At 39.1% G+C, this 17,362-nt stretch overlaps 1 long non-coding RNA gene across 1 annotated transcript; it reads left to right on the top strand.

The window, feature by feature from the left end:
• The first annotated feature begins 2,641 nt into the window (after window positions 1-2,641).
• Window positions 2,642-7,836, top strand: LOC131353303 (uncharacterized). The gene is made up of 4 exons (XR_009204612.1): window positions 2,642-2,984; window positions 6,992-7,086; window positions 7,212-7,262; window positions 7,473-7,836. It is a non-coding gene; the product is annotated as an uncharacterized LOC131353303 (long non-coding RNA).
• The last annotated feature ends 9,526 nt before the right edge of the window (window positions 7,837-17,362 follow it).

Raw genomic sequence — 17,362 nt, 5'->3', positions numbered from 1 at the left:
GTCCATACGGCATGACTAAGTACTCGTAGTGTCCATTCGTGGTGTGAAAAGCTGTCTTCCATTCATCTCCTTCCCGTATCCGAATCAAGTTGTAGGCACTGCGCAGATCGAGCTTAGTGAATATTTTAGCTCCTTGCAGCTGTTCGAGGGCGGCTGGCACTAAAGGGAGTGGATAGGGGTAAGGCACTGTGATGGCATTCAGACCGCGATAGTCAATGCATGGCCGGAGCCCTCCGTCCTTTTTTTCCACAAAGAAGAACCCCGCAGCCGCCGGCGATGTAGAGGGTCGGATATATCCCGCAGCGAGGGCCTCTTCAATGTAGTCCTCCATGGCCTTTTTTTCAGGGATGGAGAGAGGGTAAACTTGACTCTTGGGTGGTGTGGTGTTGGGCAGGAGTTCTATGGTACAATCCCATGGTCTGTGTGGTGGGAGCCTGGTCGCATTCTCCTTACTGAAAACCTCCTGCAGGTCGGAGTATTCTTGAGGGAGCGATATTAGATTGGTTCTATGGACGTAGCGAGGCATGGTTGAGGAGTGCGTTCCTGAAAGCAGTTTTTTAATACAGAAAGGGGCCCACCTACGGATGTCACCGTTCTTCCAGGAGATATCGGGGTCATGAAGCTGCAGCCAGGGGAAGCCCAATACTACAGGGTTAGATGGGGAAGAGATGACAAAGAACGATAATCGCTCACGATGGAATAATCCGAGTTGGAAATCTATGGGTTGTGTGTGATGAGAAATGAGGCCCCCTCCGATGGGTTGATTGTTAATGGCGGTCACACAGAGTGGGGGCATGCATGGGACCGTGGGGATGTGGAGATCGTGCACCAGATTAGCGTCTATGAGGTTAACCGCCGAGCCCGAGTCTATCAGCGCTGTGACACAGAATTTGGAATTAGCAAGGAGCAAGAAAGCAGGAAGAGAAACTTTGGATAAGTGTTCAATAGTCTCTACCTGTGATGTAGCTGGCTTCTCAGGACATCGGAGCACACGGTGGCCTGGTTTGCCGCAGTAAAAGCATAGATTGAGCTTAGTGCGCCGCTCAGGCTCTGCCTCGGTAACCCAAGCCCTCCCTAGTTGCATAGGTTCTGGTAGATCCTCTGTGTATTGTTGGACCTCCATCATGCGACGTGGCATGGCACGTGAACTGGTGGCTGCAGGTCGGTGTTGGTGGCGCAGGTTGTCTAGACGAATGGCTGTGGAGATGTATTGGGACAGCGTCATGCTGGTGTCGCGGCAGGCCATTTCCGCTTGTAATTCTGGGTTGAGTCCCTCGCGGAACACCGCCATGAGAGCTGTCGCATTCCATCCAGACTGAGCGGCCAACGTGCGGAATTTAATGGCGTAATCCACGGCCGCGTCCCTCCCTTGGCGCAACTCCAGCAGCTGTACAGACACATCCTTGCCTCCCGCCGGGTATTCAAACACTTCCTTGATCAAGTTCGCGAAATAATCCGTGGACGCTTTGACTTGAGGGTCTGAGTCCAAACCGCTGCAGCCCAATCTAGCCCTCTACCGGTTAGCAGAGATAATATGAACGCGCACCTGGTTCTCTCGTCGCTGTATGCCTCTAGTTGATGAGAAAAATAGTTGTCGCATTGATGAAGAAAACCCCAGCAGCGATCGGCGGATCCAAACTTTTCGGGCAAAGCAAAACGAGGAAGTTCGCTGCGTACGTGGAATGCTGATGCCGCGGCGGCTGTTTGTTCCCGCGGCTGTTGCTGGAGTTGTTGATTCGCGGCTTTCAGCGAGTCAACCTCTTCTTGATAAGCACGAAGGAGGACTCGTTGTCGCCATAACGCCGCTCACATATCCGCTGGACTCATTTCCGGCGAAGCATTCTGTAACGCCTCGTCAGGCGTCGGAGTGTTAGAGTCCATGTGCAGATTTCGTTAAGGACGGCAGGCAGAAATCGTAGTCGAGGTAATATGGGCGGAGGGTCAAAAAACCAGAAAGCAAACACTAGAAATACCAAAGCCAAAAACACAAAGTCCGAAAATCGTAGTCAGAAGGGGAAAACAGGCAAGGTCATACACGAAGGAACTAGAACTCACAGAAATAAGGCTTGGCAAGGACCGCAATGGGAAACAATGCTTCGCAATAAGGCAGAGGTGGCGCGCTGCTTAAATATGCCTCAGTACCGGAAGTGGGCAGAGATAGTTAATATTCGGGCGATGGCTCCCTCTGGTGTTCCGGCCCAGACTGTTGTGTGACAGAACCCATTAAAAACATTAAAACATCAAAAAAAAAATTATCGCTGTAGGTTTGAGCTCAAAACATCATGTGTTATTGCATGCATTATTCCTTTTATATAGTCATTTTTGCTCATTTCCACAAATGGTACGAATAATAATGGAGGGCACAGTATAATAAACAATGAATGCTCAGAGAGCATGAGGTGTGAGGAAAAAATCAAATAATAAGCAATGAGTACTCCACCTAGTGAGCACATCAAAGTAGCATAATACTCTTCAGTCTTATAATACCCCTTTCTGTTTTGACAGCATCCAAAACAGGCTCAGAGGTGTTCAAAATTGTCATGTAGTGCACACTATAAGGACAGCATTGCTGATCAAGCACTGTGGAAATTCAGTGCCACGTCTTCTTTCAGCTTCCAGTTCTCCAAGGTCATTAGTTAGTTATGAATTTACAGAAGACAGCCTGAGCTTAAATAGTGTAAGGTGCTGGGGTTAGTTGAAATCACAGTTCGTACCAACACAGCAGTATGTATGTCGTGTATGGGTGGAGAGTTTCTTTACTGAAAATATTTAAAGGCAATATTTAAACATAATGCAACTATAAGCACAAGAGACTCCTGACTAATCTTCCCAGCATGCCGATATACACATTAACATGGACAACCACATAGGTAAATGAATGTTGGATGCATGGAGAGGAATGAGGTATACTGCTAAGTTTTATAGAAACGTGGGCTATGCAGCATTACCTGGATTACAGTATATCACTATCCCATCTGTATGATGTAAGTATTCTTGATTTGTCTCCTTTCATTTATTTGATTATAAGAATAAATATATGAATCCTTATGAGCATCCTTATGACTTCCTCAGTTCAATTCTCTGTGAGACTTTTCCTCCTGTGTTGTGGTGGGGTAAAGTATTCTGTGGTGTGACATGATCTATTATGGCCCGTTTCTAGAACAATACACTTTATCAAAGGGTCTTCCCCTGGGCTGAGAGAGAGAGAAAGAGACAGAGACAGAGAGAACTAGTATACAAGAGTATATAAGAACTATAAGTCAAGAAGACAAAAGTAAAATGTAAAAAAATGTTTTATATATTTAATATACCTAGTTTACTTCATCTATATATATATAACATCTCTGCAACAATTCCACATAGTTAATGTGAATGTTTTAGTAATGAAAACTAGTGGAAATATCTCTTACAAAGAAAAAAAATTAATAATTTTGGTGTAATTTTATTTTAGTAATTATTTTAGTAATAATATTTTTAATGTTGCATTATTAACCAAAAAGATGTTATTAAACTTGCATAAAAAGCACCTGATACACACCTGATTACCATTTTTAACAAAATGTGTGAAAGTTTTTCTTGAAGTAATCAGGAAATCTTGTTTCTCTGTTCATTGCAAGGATTTGAGTTTGAGTTTGTAGATTTTGAGTATTTAATATATATACAGATATTATTTTTCCTGTTTTGTGTCGTGTTGTTGTGTTGGTGTTCATGAAGCATTATGTAATAGTCATGTGCCAAACACTGATTATGACACACCAGGACAGTTTTGGCTCTGTTTATGACTTTATGATTATTGTTCCATGTCAAAAGCAATTTGATTGAGTACTGAGCCAAAATCTTCTAAATGTTCGTGGACTGCACTTTAGTTCAGCTTCATTTATTTTACTGAAAGCACCAGGCACTGATTTATTAAAGGCAAAACATGTGTAAGATGACTTACAAACTGATTTATTATTGAAGATAGAGTCTCTCAAATTAGAAGAGCTACAAGTCTTGGATATGGAATATGTTTTTCTTAGTGAGATCAGTCACTTACAGCCTGACATGTCTACAACCGGAAGAGCTGCTCCTATTATAGATACAGAGAAGTCACTTATCTATGCTCAGAAAAAAAATGAACAGCCCCCTTTATTTGAACTGTTGCTTTTTTTTATTACTACTCTGTAGTTAAAACCATACTTTCATATTTAAACAAGGAGAGACCTTTGGCAAAGATCAATCATTACTCTGAATTGATTGTTGATTGTAGCAGGCTTGATAACTCACCAGCCATAAGCAGTTAAAGCAAGGCATAGTAATATAATCAATTCCAGGGTTCTTCTGTCTCTGTACCATGTTTCCCAGTTCCATCCTGAGCATACTGCACTAGCAATCTCTTGCTGTGGCTTTAGACCAGCAGACAAGCAGCAACATTTCATCAGGTTTCCCATGTTTTTACCACATCTACCTTTCTCTGGGTTCCCCATTTCCTCTCATCTCCTGAAAGTATGCAGGTTTGTGGATTGGCGAATTTAAACATCCCCATATGTGTGTGTGTCCACTATTCCTAGGATATATTTATCAAAAGAATACAAAGAGAAAACAATACTAAAACATCACTACATTATCATCTAAATTGCAAAACATTTCACAAAACCTTCAGTGCAAGCATCTTTTATATGTTGTGGGGTAGACTTTCCCTTTAAGAACAGGATTGTGTGTCCTTGTTCCTTTATCATCAGACAAGGTTGACCAACACTTGGTGGCTCACTGAATAATCTAGCTCTGAGGAGATTCTTGCTCTCAGCCATGTCTGCTCTGTGTCTCATGAGAAGGCAGTCAGGCTTTTTATCCTAACATAGAGCTGTCTCTTTAATCCTGTCCCATGCTGTTCTTCACCCTCTCAGAAAAAGCGAGGCTTTATATGAAACCAGCCATTTTCATCTGACTCACAGAGTCACTGTTTGAAATATGGAGACTTGCTGAGCGGGCAGGCACCCAGTTGTAGTCTGCCATTAAATCCCTATGACATTGTGAGTGTTCTTGTGATAAGGGGTTGGCTATCATCTTCCACTCTCTCTCTTTCTCTCTCTTTCTCTCTCTCTCTCTCTCTCTCTCGCTTTCTCTCTCGTTCTCCCGCTTTTCTTCCAAACCATTTCCTCTGCCTTTGATCTGATGAACAGGCAAAAGTGAGGAGGGCCTGTTTAATTAACTGTGTTTCCGAGGTTAATAGATTCCTTTATCCTGCAGCCTCCTGCGTGACTCAGATTATCACCACAGACACAAGGGAATGAATCGAAATGCAGTCTGCTCATCACGTCACCCCTTCTCTCTTTCCTTGTCTTCCTCTCCCTCCTTTTTATCATTTTATACATTATGTAGAATTTTACAAATCCTTACCAGTCCATTTTTTGCTCAAAATAGATATCATTTAAGCCATGAGTTGTATCCAGAACAATGACCTTGACTCAGTTCAGTCATTTGACTCACTCAAGTCCCAAGTCCCAGTAAACGAGGTGTCAAAATCCTTCCACCTTTTCGCTCTGATGAAATCCTTTGTAGTACTGCTAGTGTGTTTTTTGTCATTGTCTTGCTGCTTAATGGAGTTGCTCCAAATTCGATGCATTTCTCTGTAAATTGATAGAGACTGTTTATTTAATTCATTCTGCTGCTATCATAATGAGATACATCTTCAATAGAGATTTAGTGAGCTTGTTCCAGAAGCATCATGCAAGCCATGATATGACCTCTACAATGTTTCACGGATGAGTTTGCATGTTTTGGATCAGGAGCAGATAACCAGTTAGGTTTCTAAATGTAATTACTGGGTACCGGAATTAAACCTCAGGTCATTGGTAGAATGCTGTCAGTTTCAGCTGTAGTAACTGAGATTCTGGCCATCTAATGAAGGCAAGTAGCATTTACTTATTAATACTGAATAATATTAGGAATGGGTGATATGTTTGAAGAAAGTGGTAGGTTTCAATGGCCAAAATGGAAAAGAATTCCTGGTATCAATATTATGGAACACATTTACATATTCATGTGGCAATACCATTACAAGGAAGTCTTACCAAGGAGCAATTATTTGTTGACACACGAATATGGGACTTTGAGCAAGAACTGAAACCAAATGTGAATAGAACCCTACAGTTATCTGGTTTATTAAAAAAAAGTCAAGAATATTGGTTTTGTTTGTTTGTTTTTGTGTTCTCAAAAACTGAAGAAAATTTCAAGAAATTCTAGCAAGGGAATAAGTTTGTAGAGTTGCATTAAAAAGTTATCAGAACTGATACGCTGTTTTTAACATTACATGGCTGGATATTAGTTTATATGAATAAAATATTCTGATGTCATGCCATGTGGACATATTTACATTTATATTTGTTTCCTCACCTCATTTAAATCACCACCCACTTCATTAGGAAAACCTATACAACTGCACATTCATGGAGTTTTCTAATTAGTAAATAAGATCTAGGTTTATGAAGTATCAGCCTGAGGAAAAAGTGCAAATCTTGAATATGGCAATAGTCAATAGTCTGAGACAATAGTCTCAGTTTGTCTAATCTAGAGTTTGATTTGGAAATCAGACAAACCAGATTTGGAATTGATTTGGAAATTAGATTCTGCAGTGAACAACAGTCTTTACATTCTCTACAGGATGAACACTACACAGTGAAAAGAATGAGTGAATTTGTGTGGGAGGAAACAACTTTTTGATGCCAAGTTGACTGAAGCTACAGTATATCAATAATAATAATAATAATAATAATAATAATAATAATAATAATAATAATAATAATAATAAGAATAATAGGAAGAATTAATCATCAAGAAATTTATTTCTTGAGATTTCTCTTGTTAAGACAACACAAAGAGGGTGGAAATGTATATTTTAGCACGTGCTCATCTTTACCTTACAACACTCTGAGACATTTGACAACACACTTCTTATTTGTTACTGAATGATTGTATTATGTATGTATTGTATTGTATGATTGTTTAACAGAGGTGTTTGAGTCCCTGTACACTCCAGGAGAGCTGCTGGGTAAAGGAGGCTTTGGGAGTGTCTGTGCAGGAGTCTGTAAGGCTAATGGAAAACAGGTAACAGGACTGCACATCTACAGTTAATTTGCACTAATCAACACAATGCATCACAACTTGTGGGCTGTATATGTCTTAGTGAGGTGTTCTATAAGAATATAATTATGTGTTGTATATGTGAACAGGTTGCCATTAAATATGCGGGAAAGGAAATGAACAAAGATTTCATCACCATTGTAAGTAAACTTCCTTTACTTTTGAGATATTGCACAGATGTTATGTGAAACATTATGTACAAATGTAATTATTTCTGGTAACATAATAATGAATAATCCATAATAGACACCTGAGACATTACTAACCCAAGCCTTTGTACTGTTTCGTTTCTGTTTACCAGAATTTAAATGTAATCACTCCACAACCAAGCATATCTTTTCATATTTCAGCCTGGAGAGACAAAGTGCCTTCCCCTGGAGAGTGCATTAATGCAAATGATGTCCAAGGCAAATCGGCATGAGAATGTCTTGGAGCTGTTCGAGTGGTTCAAGATGTCAGACTGCTACATTTTGATGTTAAAGTGACCCAGCCCCTGCACAGACCTCTGGCAATTCCAGGAAAACCACAATGGTTGGCTGTCAGAACCACTGGCACAACAATTCATGCATCAGGTGGTTCAGGCTGCTCACCACTGCTGTGATTGTGGTGTCCTGCACCATGACATCAAGCCAGAGAATATACTAATCAACACAGACATGCTGCAGCTTATAGACTTTGGCTGTGGTGATTTGTGCAGGACAACCCCTACAGATATTATGCAGGTAAGCACATAATAGGCATTGGACAGAATAAACAAATGCAGTGGAGAATGATTTTTGTGACGTTGCTGATGGTGCACCTTCTCTCTTTTTCACTCAGGAACTAGAGCTTACTTCCCACCTGAGTGGTTATGTGAGGGAGAGTATTTCAGTGTTCCTGCTACTGTCTGGAGTCTGGGAGTTCTTTTGTTCAGCATGGTGTGCTGACCATGTGAGACCTGCCCTTCCAGTGCGAGGAAGTGCCCTTCCAGTGCACTTCCCTGAGGGCCTGTCTGAAGGTGAGAAAGTCCAAACCCTTTAAGTTTACATGTGTATTTAGACTGTGTTACTCAATAAAAGAATCATATTAATTGATTATCAAGAAAAAAATTGATCTACAGTTTCTGACTAAATGTCTCTCTCATCACTATACACAGGTTGCCGTGACCTGATCTTATGTTGTCCTCCCTCCCACCCAACGTTCGAGGAAATCCTTGAGTGGTTTGAGGAACCTCAGAAGAATGTCAAGGTGAGACAGTGAGAAGAGAATAGACCTTCATATATCAAGCAAAAACATGCTATAATAGTCTAGATTACATGGCTTGCTCTGCTACTGCTACTGCTCTGTAACAAAGATTGCTGTGATTATCTAATTATATTAGGGTACACAAATAAAAACACAGAGATTAAAAAATGTATCCTTTATAAGTAAAACTGCACATTTTAGAGTGGCCTTTTATTGTGGCCAGCCTAAGGCACACCTGTGCAATAATCATGCTGTCTAATCAGCATCTTGATATGCCACACCTGTGAGGTGAATGAATTATCTCGGCAAAGGAGAAGTGCTCACTAACACAGATTTAGACAGATTTGTGAACAATATTTGAGAGAAATAGGCCTTTTGTGTACATAGAAAAAGTCTTAGGTCTTTGAGTTCAGCTCAAAAATGGGGGCAAAAACAAGTGTTGCATTTATAATTTTGTTCAGTATATATATATATATATGTATGTATATATATATATATATATATATATATATACTACCAGTCAAAAGTTTGGACACACCTTCTAATTCCATGGTCTTTCCTGATGTTTATTTCTTTCTACATTGTAAAACAATGCTGAAGGCGGCCGAAATATACAATAATCTCGTTTGAACAGTTGATATTGAGATATGTCTGCTACTGATGCTCTGTAAAGCCTTCATAACGGCTCTAATCTGAGGTGCTGATAATTGGTGATTTCTGAGGCTGGCAACTCTAAATGAACTTCTCTGCAGCAGAGGTAAGTTTTGGTCTTGCTTTACTGGGATGGTCTTCATGTGAGCCAGTTTCATCATGGTGCTTGATGGGTTTTGCAAATGCACTTGACAATACTGTTCTTGCAAGAACTATTCCAGAACACCTGACCTTCGTGTCTTAAAATAACAACTGACTGTTGTTTTTTGTTGTCATTACATATGGATTACTTAAGTCCATGTGTGTTATTTCATAGTTTTGAAATCTCCAGTATTGTTCTAGAATGTAGAAAATAAATCCCTAAACAAAAAACATTGAATTAAAAGGTCTGTCCAAACTTTTGACTGGTAGTATATATATATATATATATATATATATATATATATATATATATATATATATATATATATATATATTAAACACAACCATACCAAAATAAACAAAATCCACTAAAACACACACACACACACAGTTATTTGTTTATTATTATTAATGTTTTGTGTCTTTTAGTGGTACACAAGGTAATTAGTCTAACTAGACGCGACATGATATGATTCCAGCAATAGGAAGTTTGCGTCCATACTGAACACGATCAATCATAAAACAGCCAATCATAACAGTTTTTCTCTGTTTGTGTGCTTTCTCATACTGCAGTTGAAGAGATTGCAGTCCACACACACATACTTACATACAAGAGCGCACATGCATAGAGAGATACACCCCTCCACTTCTTATGGCTTTCCTTATAAAACTTGAGGGATTTATTATATATTTCTGCTATTAAACGTCTATAATCAGTCTCTCCTCATCCATGTTTGATGATTAATATTAATAATGCGCAGAACTTTCATTGAGATCTCTGTATAGGCGGAGCTGTCAGCCGCGACGTCGCAGAAAGAAAAACAGTTTCTAAAACTGGTTAGGCTGGTCAGGACAAAAACTGATTAACATGGAAAAGATACATTTTACTCGCGTGGTCAACTGCCAAGCCTATTCCAGCCTATTTTTGGCAGTTCCCGACAATTATCTGTGCTGCCTGCACATTCCCGTGAACAGTCGTTAACCTGAAATTCTGTGGCACTTTACAGTGTTGTTAACACTGTGACGAAAATCACACTTTTTATGCAGTGTGAATAATTAAATGATTATGATGTCAGTTAAGTAATTAGAACCTGTGAAGAATTCCAGAGCACCACCAGTTTCACTAAGTACTTCCTTGTTTTGGTCTTTACATTATATATAATATAATGTATATTATATAATAATAATAATAATAATAATAATAATAATAATTTTTAATAATTTATTATATATTAAATAATGTATAATATATAATATTGGTTATGTTGCACACACACAATTAACAGACTTTTCCGGTGGCACATTGGTTATGTTTATTGTGGTCACACTCTGAAACAACACTAAAACACACAAGAAACAAATGAGTTTTGCCGTGTGTTGTAATGACTTGGCAGGGTGTGACTTCATCTACTGGTGTAGACACGATACACAAGGAAAAATAGCTTTAACTTATAACAAAAACACTATAACTTCTTTACAATAATATTATAATAATTAAACAATAATCCTTAAACAAACATGCATACATAAAGTGTACCAGGTTATGCAATAATTCTCAATAAACTTAGGCATGTATAAATGTGCAAACAGTTACACAAACGTATAAGCATTTAATTACATATAACTTCCTTATATAAACATAATATTGGTATCTTATCAACATAATACTGATAACCAACGTAACAAAATACAAACGTCTTAATAAACTATCATTGCTCTATCTTAATAAAGTATCTCGAACACATTTTAATTTACTACAATTATTCTGTTATGTCGCCGCAACCCGCGTGGTTTCCGCTAGCATAGCCAATTCGGCTACATTCCCACCACATGTGCGCCGATGTATCCACTTCTATTAACGGTTTAATAACAAAAGTGCATTAAAACTAACACAGCGAATTACTAAATAAACATTCAATAATCATTCTGTAAACATAAGGTGCGATGACATCACTTGCTCACCTGAAACAACAATAAAACACAAGAAACAAATGAGTTTTGCCTTGTGATGTAATGACTTGGCAGGGTGTGACTTCATCTACAGGTGAGGCTCTCCTGCTGCTCACTATCCCCCCGCCCCCTCCTAGCACCTCCCGCCGGTATTACAGGTTAAAGTGATGTTAACCTATGCATCAGTGTACTTCACAAAAGAGAGATACATTAATAATAATAACAAAAAATAAACACACACACATACATATATATACATACATGAAATGGCTTGTACCACTACAGTAACAATATTTTGCCAAAACAATTAATGCCATACTGACAGTTACATTTACAGAATTTGGCAGATGCCCTTATCCGGAGTGACTTACTACAACTTACTACTCTCAAACTATAAAGTCTATGTTAGAAGACATTTGAGCACTTATGGTTATTAAAACCGTTTTCATTAAGGATTAAAGATGTTATTTTGGTGTAAAATATACAGTATATTCAGTGGCCAATAAATAACATTATAACAAGAATTCCTTTGTATTTAAGTAAATAAAAAACCTTTTTTTTTAATTGTCGACATAAATATCACATAGGAACATCTTGTGTTTCAGTATAACTTGCTTAAAACCTTGCATATTTCACACACTAAAGAATCAACCAAGATACATTCTTTCATATGCTACTTGACAACAGCAGCTGATATGCTTTAGTTATTTTCTAACATTAAAGCAATAAACTTTTTTTTTACTTCCTCATTCGTGTACAATTTAGCACCTCATCCACTTTGTTGACAGACTGGTCATAAGATCTTCCTTGCCAGTAGAATGTATGATCTAGCAGCAAAACAAAACTAAACACATATACCTAGTGCTACCAACCACAGCATGGAGGCAGCATGAAGTATGACAGCAGATACCATGGGACCAATGGTAATTGCACTTGATTTCAATACCTGAATATTTTTTTACTATTCAAAATGTGTGGGTTAAATATTTAGGGGAGTATTTCTCATTATGGCACATCAGAGGCAAAAATTCAATGATTTTTTTTTGTTTCCAAAACAAACTTTAGAATGTTTAGAGACTGTTTTGCAGGTTCAGAAATACTTAAAACAACATCCAGCAGAGTTACAGATATCACACAGATATCACACCTTTTCTTAATTCTCAGCATAAAAAATGAATAATAGTTATTTTACATGTGAACAGTAACTGAAACTTAATTATATTAAACTCACGTGATGTCATTAATTACCACATAGTTGTTTGACTCCTTTTTAAAACCTAATGATAACTGAAATCACCCAAACAACCCTGATCAAAGGTTTACATATCCTTGAATGTTTGGCCATATTATAAACACACAGGTTGACACACAGAGGTTTAAATGCCTATTAAAGGCACACTTGTTTCCACACTTGTTACTCATTGTAATTAGTGTAGCATAAATAGTCAGTGAGTTTTTAAGCTCATGTGGTGATGCACTGACTTGGCTGGTTACTGTACCATGGGGAAGAACTGCCAATAGACCTGTTTAATAAGGTAGTTGAACTTCATAGAGCAGGAAAAGGATATAAAAAGATCTCAACACTTGAAAATACCAGTCAGTACTGTTCAAACTCTGATAAAGAGGTGGAAAATAAGAGGTTCTGTTGATAAGTCATAGTCAGGTAGACCAAGAAAGATTTCAGTCAACAAGGCCTGCAGTGAAAAGTACACCATCCCCACTGTAAAGCATGGTAGTGGATGTCTTATGTTTTGAAGCTGTGTGAGCTCCAGTGGCATAGGGAATTTAGTCAAAATTGATGGCAAGATGAATGCAGCATGTTATCAGAAAATACTGGCAGACAATTTGCATTCTACAGCATGAAAGCTGCGCATGGGACGCTCTTGGATGTTCCAACATGACAATGATCCAAAGCACAAGGCCAAGTTGACCCTCCAATGGCTACAGCAAAAAAAAAAAAAGGTGAAAGTTCTCGAGTGTCTATCACAGTCTCCTGACCTCAATATCATTGAAGCACTTTGGGGAGATCTTGCCAAAAAGAATGGCCAGCTATACCACCTGAGAGAATTAAAGGACCTCATGCATAATTACTACAAGAGACTGCATGCCATCATTGATGCTAAAGGGGGCAAAACAATATTAAGAACTAAAGGTATATACATTTTTACCATTGTTACCATCTTGTCATATTAACCAATTTTTTTGAAGTGTAAGTACACAGCATATTTATCACAACACATTTAAAATATTTTGACATTTAAACATTTAAATGTAATTTAAAATGCCAAATATTGCTTATACTATTAAGCAATGGTGGGCCGTCAGGGCCAGCAAGGCCTTCTCTGTGTAACGTCTGGGACCCCCACCCTATGCGGGGCTCGACCCCAGACGCCCGTGGTGTGTGTGCGCATGCCAGCACACGGTGTAATGAGACCCATGCGCAGGATTCAGCGAAGCACTGCTTTTATTACATTTAAGATGCGACATAGGGAAACAAATGTAACAAGACATGGTGTGGTTAACTAAACAAAAACAAAACCTAGACCTTAGCTTGGACATGGAACCTAGCAAACAAAACCCCAACAGAAACCACGGACAAGGACACAAACAAGGATCCCTATTTATAGGGGTAGACATTAGGGCTAATGGGATACAGGTGACAATCAGGATAGGAACAATAGGAAGGGCGTAACAAAAGACACACAAAGAAGCGGGCTTCCAAGGTTCACCTGCCAGCGCCCTCTCTGGGCCTGGCAGGGAACTGTCCAGCTGTTCCTGACATAACCCCCTCCTCTAAGGCGCAGCTCCCGAAGCACCCAACCGCCGCCTAGGGGACGCCTCAGGAGTAGGCGGAAGATGTAGTTCATAGAGGGGAGATGCAAGGCCTGATGTAGTTCATAAATGCAGTCTACGGCGATGCCCCAGATCCCAGGGGTAAGTTGACATCCGGCCCTGGAAAGAAACGGGAGGGAAGCGTCTTCCACCCGTGGTGCTGAGCGACGTCCTCCACGGAAACTCCATCGCGGAGCGGCGTCCCCGGCTGACAAGGTGGTGGAAGCCCGCCTCCAGTGGGACCGATAAAAAGGGGGTGTCCCCCATGGCCTGAAGTCGAGCGACGTCCTCCTTGTAAATTCCCTGGGGGAGCGACGTCCTCGACCATAATGAAGATGGGGACACCTCCCTGGGGAAACGGGGAAAAGGATCCGCCGGATGCCATCCACCGGTTATCCAGGGCTCTAGCCAGCAGACTGCAAATCCTTACCTAAGACAGGAACTAGCTGGGAATCCCACTGGGTCTCAGAGATGGTCCATGATTCTGTAACGTCTGGGACCCCCGCCCTATGCGGGGCTCAACCCCAGACACCCGTGGTGTGTGTGCACACGCCAGCACACGGTGTAATGAGACCCATGCGCAGGATTCAGCGAAGCACTGCTTTTATTACATTTAAGACGCGACATAGGGAAACAAACGTAACACAAGACATGGCGTGGTTAACTAAACTAAACTAAACAAAACCTAGACCTTACCTTGGACATGGAACATAGCAAACAAAACCTAGACCTTAGCTTGGACATGGAACCTAGCAAACAAAACCCCAACAGAACCCACGATACAGATAACAATCATGGACAAGGACACAAACACAATGATCCCTATTTATAGGGGTAGACATTAGGGCTAATGGGATACAGGTGACACAATCAGGATAGGAACAATAGGAAGGGCGTAACAAAAGACACACAAAGAAGCAGGCTTCCAAGGTTCACCTGCCAGCGCCCTCTCTGGGTCTGGCAGGGAACTGTCCAGCTGTTCCTGACACTCTGCTGGCCCAAACAGCAGTGATCTGAATCACTGACTTGCATTTTTAATATATTTAATATATTTTTCCATGAATGTGTATTAAATTATTCCCAATAGTCTATTCTCTACACTGCATAGCTTTTCTCCTGTTTGTGCTGCTTCCAGTAGTGTATATTTATGATAAGAGTATTTATCCAATCATATTTCATGATTACATCTTGTGTTGCTAGGGTGAAAGAAATCTGCCTTAAGGCCTTCAGAATCAATAGTGCAGGCACCCATAGCTTAAAATAAGTGGCAATTAAATTTTTACATTGACCAATCAGATTTCGAGTTGGCATCACAGGGGCCATCTAGCAGGCATACAATTACATCAGTAATTTCCTGTCCTTTGATTGGATAATTGGAGTAGTCAGAGGCAGCGAACCACACAAACTAAATAAAATAAATATATATTAACTCACAATGGCTGACAGAGGAGAAGAATTCCATTTGGTGAAGGCCAGTGAAAGCCTAGGTGTGAAATGCACGGCCCGCCACTGCTATTAAGAAAGCTACATTAAAATTTAAAATGTTAATCATAGTCACAATTTACTTCAGCCCTACCATTCAAAAAGTATAAAAAGATCATTGCATTTCAGATGAATGAAAAAAATGATGAAAAAAGCATGTAAAAATTATTATTATTGTTATTGTCATTATTATTGTTATTATTATTATTATTATTATTATTATTATTATTATTATTATGTTTTTATTTTTTTATTTTTTTATTCTTTATTTCGGAAGCATTTTTGATTACAACTATTTACAACAGAGCCCAAGATCCGCCCATGTTACATATATATATAGATACAGATACACATATACATGTACATACATACACCCCATACATTTTATATATATATGTATATATATATATATATATACATGCACATATAAACATAAACAGGGAAAAGAAGTATATCTTTCATTAGGTCTGATAGAATCTCAATAAGGTCCAACCAAAATTGTATTGTCCTTCTGTTGGCGCCATGCACTTTGGCTGTAGAACACTCCAAAAAAGCAATGTCTAGCAAATAGGACATCCAGGTATGTATAGCTGGGATAGCTGGATTTCTCCACAATTTCAGGATAACCTTTTTTGCAGCAGTAAGAGCAATGAACAGAATCCTTTTTTGATTTGCAGACAGTGACAGTGAGGAATCATCCATCAAGACGAAAAGCAATGGGTCCTTTTTAATTTGAGTCCTTGTAAGATCAGTCAATATATCCCAAACCGAGGACCACAACATTTCAATTTGAGGACATTCCCAGAACATATGTAAATATGTACCTTGCACTGCTACATAAATGACAAAAGGGGTCAGACTTTCTTTTCATTTTATATAATAGGTAGGGAGTGACATATGCCTTACAAATTAGCTTATAATGAGTCATTTGGTGAGCTGGGTTTTTTGAGGTAGCAAAACAGTTCCCCCAGACTGTATCCCAATTGATCACAGCGTTAAGTTCCCTCTCCCAAAAGCCCTCAATAAGAATGTTTGAGTATTGTTGTACCACAAGTGATTTATAAATTCTGCTCACAGTGCCTCTAGAATGCATATTATAGTCTGTCCATTTTATCATAGGATGAGGAGATATTTTAGTCAACATTGGTACGCCATAAGTTTTCAACGCAGATCTTAATCTCAGGTATAAGAAAAATGAGAATCCTGGTAAGGAAAATTCATCTTTTAAGATTTGAAATGATTTGAGTCCATAATCATTGTATAGATCTTTTAACGTGTAAATGCCACATTCAACCCAGGATTTGGAAACAAACGGTTTATTACCAGTACAAATATTATTATTGTGCCAGATGGGGATAGAATCACTATAGGGAACTGAAACACCCATAATTTTTCTGCTATTTTCCAAATTTTAATAGAGTGGCTTATGATCGGACCAAACTTTTCCAGAACTTTCTTGGATATTCCTGTAAAGAGTAGACGTATTGGATAAATAATATTCCTTTCCAAAGCTCGCCATGGCACAGGGGAGTCACTATCCATCCAAGTCCTAAGTGCTCTCATTTGGTACGCTAAATAATAGGACCAAAAATCTGGTAGAGATAAGTCACCATATTATTATTATTATTATTATTATTATTATTATTATTATTGTTGTTGTTGTTGTTGTTGTTGTTGTTGTTGTTGTTGTTGTTTAGGCATCGCAATTTGATTATAAGAGAAATCAGAGATGAATGGCCAGACTAGTCTGAACTAGCCCTTGAGGTGGATTGGCTTCAACAGATTAAGTCCATAAGGCAGATTCCACTTGTGTCAGCCAGGAACAAGGCTATTGTGGACACAGACTCACTGAAACTGGAAATTCAATGACTGGAAACTATACCATGTGATTTATTTTTAAATAACTTTCCAGTTTCCAGTTTTTTTTGTGCAAAGACTGAGCAGAGTTACTATATCCTTA

This window comes from Hemibagrus wyckioides, linkage group LG05 (assembly GCF_019097595.1).
Source record: "Hemibagrus wyckioides isolate EC202008001 linkage group LG05, SWU_Hwy_1.0, whole genome shotgun sequence".
Lineage (NCBI taxonomy): Eukaryota > Metazoa > Chordata > Actinopteri > Siluriformes > Bagridae > Hemibagrus > Hemibagrus wyckioides.
Note: the sequence above shows the minus strand (reverse complement) of the source record. Positions and strands in the feature narration are given on the sequence as shown.